The 7147-nt window shown below is 46.5% G+C and overlaps 1 protein-coding gene across 1 annotated transcript in view; it reads left to right on the top strand.

The window, feature by feature from the left end:
• The first annotated feature begins 6779 nt into the window (after positions 1-6779).
• LOC311518839 (uncharacterized protein) overlaps positions 6780-7147 on the top strand; it is a 40616-nt gene continuing 40248 nt past the window's right edge. The window contains exon 1 of the mRNA XM_084624910.1: positions 6780-6885. The gene's annotated coding sequence lies outside the window, so the exon portion shown is untranslated. The remainder of the gene's footprint in view (positions 6886-7147) is intronic.

The following is a 7147-nucleotide window of genomic DNA, read 5'->3' as shown; positions in this document are numbered from 1 at the left end:
CTGGGGTTGGAATGCCCCATCCCCTCTTTGCTTAGGGAAGCAACCCTTTTAAAATAAGTTCTGGTCCCTGTTTCTCCATGTGTTGCAGGTTTCTATGGAGATAGACATTCAAAGTCAATAGTCCTGCTGGTAGAAGACCCAAAAAGGAAGTGTCATTCCACAGTGATGGCCCTTGATTATTATGTCACAACTTCTCAGACATAGAGCTTGTCTACATGGGTGTTTAAACCAGATCAAATTAAGGTAAGCCAGTTTGAAAACACTTGCGTACACACAATGAGACCCATCACTGTACACTAACTCTCCATTTATCAGGAATTCTGGAGACCTCTTGCAAAATGGACTAGGTTTGCTTCAAATTGAACTAGTTCAGGTTTTGGTTTGTGTATATGCAATTGCTGAGCACTACTGTTTACACACTTTCAACAGCTATCTCACAGTGATTTGTAGGCCGTCCATTACTGACCTGTCTGTGTACTTGTGTGCCTTCCCTGCCCTTGTGTCAAATTTCCAAGGTGACCCTACCCCACCTTTAAAAGGTGGAACAGAGCCAGATTTTGCCCATTTGCTCCTGGATCCCAGTGTATCATTATTCTGATGTGATACAAGCACTCCAGAAGCCCAACAACATGTCTCACGCATCTGCTTGGAGCTAAGACCTGAGTCTCATCACCATCTGGGGAGAAGTGTTGGTTCAAGAAGCTCTTGTGGCCAGCCATTGCCAAATGAAGGATCACAAATGAGACACCGATCAGTGCTGGATAAAGAGAAAGCAGCTCAGGAGAAAGTACATTGAAACAAGGGATAAAAGGAGATAATCCAGCAGGAGACGTGTGACCTGTCCATTTTGTGATGAACTGGGTAGGATTCGACACAATTATAGTATAACCCATCCCAGGCACTATTTGGAGCCTGTTGCCCCACACCAAGGATGACCAGCTCAACTCAGCAGGGGATGACCAGGATGCTGGAGAGGAGCTGCCTGCCCCCGAGAGCCGGGATCTTTTTGTGACTCAAGACTATGACAGTCAACTAGAAAGCCAGTCCAGTCCTGCCATGCTGCTACAGACCCTGGTGCCTGCCTTGGCCTGCCTCGGCTGAGCCCGAGTTCCAGCCAGAAACCCAGGCCAGAAACAAAGAGTCAGATCCCCTGGGGGGAACTGCTGCATGTAATTCTCTGGGTTCACAAGTTATTATTTAGTATTATTGCTGGTGGATGGGAGTTAGGCGCCCCTGCCTCCCACCCACTCCTGCCTAGTGTGGCTTCAAAATGGCACCCACTAGCATGGTGCAGTCACAGTCTGTATCCCACTCGCCATCTGTCCCTCCTGCTCCCCCTCCCACCCCTCTGCAGATCTGAATAACAAAAGCATTCATTTGTTCAAAATTCAACTGTTTATTGAGCCAATGCTTACAGGAAGAGAAATTTGGTTACTTTTTATAATTTACATGAGGTATAAGTGCACACGGCACACCTGGTCAAGGCACAAGTGATACCACTCCCCACTGAGGTACAAATGCCCTGTAATACTCATTGTAGCTGAAAATCATTGTAGGACCCTATCTGTTTTTCTCTGCACTTTCTCCATGCCTGCAGGGAAAATGTAGTAGAAGTTAAGACTGAGAAATAGCTCAGTTTTGTTTTGCACATTATAGGGAATAGCCACACACCCATAGTTTGCAAGCCCCTTCCACTTCTGCACCGCTCCTGGGGGGACTATCCTGGTGAATAACTACACAGTGTATCTCACTTCTGCTCTTTGCTTTTTTGAATAAGACCATTCTTTGCCTCCTACTCACCAGCCTCGGCATAAAGTCATTATGAATAAGGACCACCTAAGAGGGATGTAGAGAGGATCACTGTCTAGCTTGCCCCCCATAATCTTCTTCAAAAACAAACCTGGAACATAGCTCCAACCATACCACATCACCCACCCCAATGAAAGCAGATACATTAGACTGAAATCCAAATACACCCAGCACCCTTTGTATACACAGAGCACTTCTCATTCTTGGAGGAAGCTCAGAGATGGGAATAGTCTCAGGGAAGCAAGGTCAAATATACATACTAAAAAAAGCTATCATGACTTGTCTGGGATATGAACAATAAGTGATGGGTTTTTTCCCCTGCTCTCACCTGCAACAGCCACACTATTAAGGACAGGGCCTCTACATACTGCTGAGAGGCTGATCAACCTGAGGAGACCAAAAAGAAAAACTTGGGATGAGTCATTTGCAGAACTCATGGCAGAGTCACAGGGGAAACCAGGCTGGCTGAGAGGTGGAGGCCATAAGGATCCAGAGGGAGAAAGGAATGCAGCTGTCCCAGGAGATTGTGGCAGTGGCCAAGGACAGCATCACCATGCTGAGGGAGAGCATGGAAAAAGACAGAGAGTTGCAGAGGCAAGTCATGGATGCTAGCCTGAGCCAGAATCCCTTCTATAAAACATGTTTTTCTAGGCCAGCAGGCCCTGCAGCCCCATAATTTGGGACCCAGACATGCCCTTCAGCCCCTAGATAATGCTGCCTACTGGGACCTGCAGCAACTTCTAAACTCCACATTCCCACAGCAGTGCTCCTAGTGGCTCCCATTGACCTCTCAGATCCAGCTTCTCGGCATTGAGAGCACTAGCACGTGGTTGTTCAACTCTTTTGAGCCCTGCAAAGTCCCTGAGAATTTTGAGCCAAGGAACTCAACCCCAGAACCTATGTGGACAAGAAGAATCAGATGTGAGGCTTTTTTTTATCTTTAACTTTATGCACCACCCCCCTGCACTCATTGTATTTGACATTTTTCTTACTGTTGTACTTTGAGCTCAGTTTCAAAAGTCCAAATTAATCCCTGACTACCATTCTGCAACTATTCAGGTGATAGTTAAAATGTTCCTTCCTTCTGTCCAAACAGCCTGTGTATGGCTTCATTAGCCAGGGTATCGAGGGATAAACCAGGTCTTCCAGAATAACTGATCCTAGCATCATGGACTTTCCAAGACCACCCTGCATTAAAGTGCTGTGAGCCTGCTGCGGTGGTCCACCAAGCCTTTCTGTTTATCAATTCTACACCTTGGCCAGGGATGGGGGGTCAAGCAAATGATAGATACATGGGTTCCATCAATTGCTCCAATACAGTTTGGGAATCCCATGCATGCAAAGCTATCAGTGATCTCCTGAGCATTACCTAGTTTTATGACCACACCTTATCAATAGCATAGCAGACCTGCATGAGAATGGCCCCAACACTTGATCTCCCCATGCCAAATTGGTTTACTACAGACTGGTAACATTCTGGAGTAGCCTGTTTCCAGATATTAATGGTGACCTGTTTCTCCACAGGTATGAGGCAGGGGCACTGCATGTTGGTACGCTGTTGCTGAAACTCTGGTTCTGCACAGATTTCAAAAAAGGTAGCCCTCCCCATTCTGAAGTTCTCTTGATGCTACTGGTTGCCCAGGTCTGCAGAGCGATTCTCTCCCACAAACCCACACTGGGTTTCCGGGGCCCAGAAATGGTGCTGAATGCTGTTTTAGGTGATTCAGAAACCAGTCCTCTTGCTCCAACAGCTCAGTATCCTACTGTTCTTCCATCCTATCCTGCTGCCATTGCTGCAAAATATCCTCCTGCTGCCAGAGGAGTTGCTGTTGCCATAGAATATTCTCTTGCTCCTGCATTATCTGCTCGATAGTGTGATGGGAAAAGTCTAATGCAGAATTTGTCAGGCTCTGAGAGCTGTAATACAGCCGAAGCAGCCTGTGTGTATTCACATTTTTCCCCATAGCAGCATGGAACATTGTTGAGTCCATGCTGGCCAATGGCAATTCAAAAATGGCATGAACCAGCCCAGAAAGGACGTATGGGATGGAGACTGTGGAATTTTTTTTAAATAATTGAACCTGCCTGGTTTCCCACTAATTACCGCAAAAACAATCCCAGGATGGACGCTACTCAGCGAGATATCCCCTAGAAAATGCTGTATCCTCAGTTTTCAGCAAACAGCTGCCATATGTTCACACAATGTGAACTGAAAATGGAACAAGCATTCCATGTGCATGCTCTTGGTGCGACTCACAGACTGCGAGTTACCTGATGCCTGACAAAAAGTTTTGGATTAAACCCCCATGTAGATACACCCATAATCAACCCACTAGGTGTCAAGCCTCTGCTACATAATGGATGCTATAATCTACAATGAAGGGTACAATCACAAATGGCATTCACACACACAAAAAATGGAATTCATACTTTGACACAGACCTCTCTGTGACGCGGTCTCCAGGGTACAACCTGAACTATGGGACCACTGAGCCCTCTGTCCCACCAACCTGGGCTTCCTTCCACACGGTGTTGCTGTGACAAGCTGCAAACCTCTGGTAGGCACTGCTTTTATACAGACATTCACAGGCAGGGACGCACCTAGCTGAGTTACATGAATGCTTCTCCCAGCCACTTATGAACTAACAATAGAGAGGCTTCAGCCAATTCCCCCCAGCTCCCCTGAGTTGTACCGTCCTCCCCTGGTCAGAAGCCTGACCAATATACATTTATAACCCAGTCAGCCCCCCCTCAATATGGAGAGGACAGGCACCACTTTTTGTTCCTGAGCTGAGGTTTCCCAAGCACTTCAAGCAAAATACACTGTTTTAGGTAAAACATAAAACAGGTTTATTAACTACAGAAAGATGGATTTTAAGTGATTATAAGTGGTAGGCATGACGGACAGAGATGGTTACCAAAGCAAATAAAAATAAGCGTACAATCTAAGTTCTGTAAACTAAACAGGATTTGAATCAAGCAGAATGTTCCCTTGATATATAGTACAAGCCGGCTACAGAGCTTCAATACACAGGCTGGAATTCTCCTCCAGCCCAGGACCACCTTCCCCCTTTCAATCTTTGTCCTCCAGACGTATTTCCAGGTGTGGAGTTGTGGGGAGAATGAGGCCAAGTGATTATGTCACTTCCTCTCTTTTATAGTTTCTTCCAGCATGCGGGAAAGAACCTTTGTTTGTGACATAGGGGTCCGTCTCCATTGCTCAAGCATTCTTCATTGTCTATGTGCTATCTCTGAGAAGTCTCCATTGTATATAGTTCCTGGGATGGCCCTTGGGAGTGTGGATTCCCTTTAATGAGCCATCGCCATGTCTGGATCCTTCACTGTTGTACATGAAAGGCTGGTTGTGAGTGTTCCCAACCTCTCAACATATTTCATTAACACACACAGAGCAAAACTTCATCACTTCACATACAATGATAGCACATACGATCCAACAGGATATTAATGTTCAACAGATGAAGACTTTTAAAATGATACCTCACAAGGCATACTTGGTGTAAAACATATCATAATTATATGACAGTGGTGAATATGGGAGTTCCAGGTTGCTGCTTTGAGGCACAGAGTGCCACAATACCCTTGGCCCATGTGCCTGGCAGACACTAGCCCAGGCATGTGGGTTTTGCTGAGTCACAGAGATAAAGCAATCCCCAAGTCACAGTGATCAATCAGTTCCCATTGTGTAGTGTTTGCATAGTTGAGCCATACAGTTGATTAATGGGAGGTCAATATTTACCTGCGGAGGGATCCTTTGTTCGTCAGTAGCAAATTTACAGCAGATTTCCCATGATCGCTCGCCCATCCCAACTTCAACAAGAAGTTTACAATCCAAACAGACGCCTCCAAGGTGAGCCTGGGTGAGATGCTATCCCTAGACATCAATGGAGAAGAAGTTGTTTCTGCAAGAAACTGCCTGCTTGCTCCCTGAGAAGTGGGCCCTAGCAGTGAAATGGGCAATGGATGCTTTAAAGTACTACTTGTGCGGGAATGCCTTTCAGCTAGTGACTATCTGCTGCTACAGAGGCTGAACACCATGAAAGAACACCAACCCCGGGATTATGTGGTGGTACCTCTCCCTGCAGCTGTATAGCTCTGAAATCCTTCACTTGCTAGGGAAGGATCACAAAAATGCAGATTTTTTTCCTTGAGAGACGGGGTTGCAAGAAACATAGAACCGCTTTCCAGCCCTGGTTCTGAAGAAGGAGACTGTGTGATGGAGTGTATAAATCACTCACTGGACAGAAGGGGATTAAGGAGCAACTGTGGGTTCAGGAGGCCCTGCCCTCCGCCTATGCCAAGCATGCTTGGGACGGAGGCAGTGTTTAAAAGGCAGCCAGACAGCTCAGTAGGCGCTGGCAGGCCAAGGAGAAGGATGTGCTCAGGAGGCTCCAGGGGAGACGTGGCTGGATCCTGCAACAAGCCAGGGAATGGGGGGAGCCACAGCCCTCAGACTGGGACCATGGCAGGGAGCCCAGAAGGCAGCACTCCCCAGGGATGGCCAGCAGCTGGTTGGGATGCAAAGGAAGGGAGTTGACTTGATGCTGACGCAAGGCACTGCAGAGTGAGCAAAGCCGAACCAGCCTCTCAGAGCCCTGAGTCAGAACCCGGTGGAGTGGCAGGACTGAAGTTCTCCTAGCCCACCCAAGAACTGTGCCTACTAGCTGGGGTTGCTGCCAGAGACTAACCATTGAGTGTAGCTGTCACCGTGGGCCCTAACCACTAGACGGGAAATGCTGCCTCCCGCCCAGAAAGGGTAATACTGAAAACACGAAGAATGATGCTTTCCACAAATAGCTGTCCCAATCCATCATTAATTTTTTTTCGGACTTTTAGGGTTGTGGATTAGCCAAGTGTGTATTAGGAAGTTTTTGATGCAGGTGGCAAGTCAGAAAGCAGCCAGAGCCAACTGATTTAATTTGTTTAACAGTGGGCATTTCCTTTACCTATTGGACAAACTTGGATGTACCTCCCAGTAGGTGGAGCTACAAAACCTTACAACTCAAAGGCACTATTTCTTATTCAAGAAGAGTTTGGATTGGATCAGGAGTCACAGAGGTTAGTACTGAGTTTTAGAAATGTAAATGTACAGGGAGTTGACCAAACTGTTTGAAAGTAACTTCAGTGAATGGGTCTAATGGATTAAATATTAATAGAATTGTTGTGCTAACTTTCCATACGATAAGGCTGATGTGCATTAAAGTAGTTCGGGTGCTGTTCAACTGCTTGCTGTAGCACAGGGAGAAAAGGGGAATCCAGACGTCAGAAGGGTTAAGAGGAGAAAGGAAAAAAATAATGATTTCAGGGAGGATCAAGACAT

The sequence above is a fragment of the Lepidochelys olivacea genome, assembly GCF_965140295.1.
Source record: "Lepidochelys olivacea isolate rLepOli2 genome assembly, chromosome: 3".
NCBI classification, from domain to species: Eukaryota; Metazoa; Chordata; order Testudines; family Cheloniidae; genus Lepidochelys; species Lepidochelys olivacea.
The sequence above is the reverse complement of the archived record's forward strand: the minus strand, read 5'-3'. Positions and strand labels throughout refer to the sequence as shown.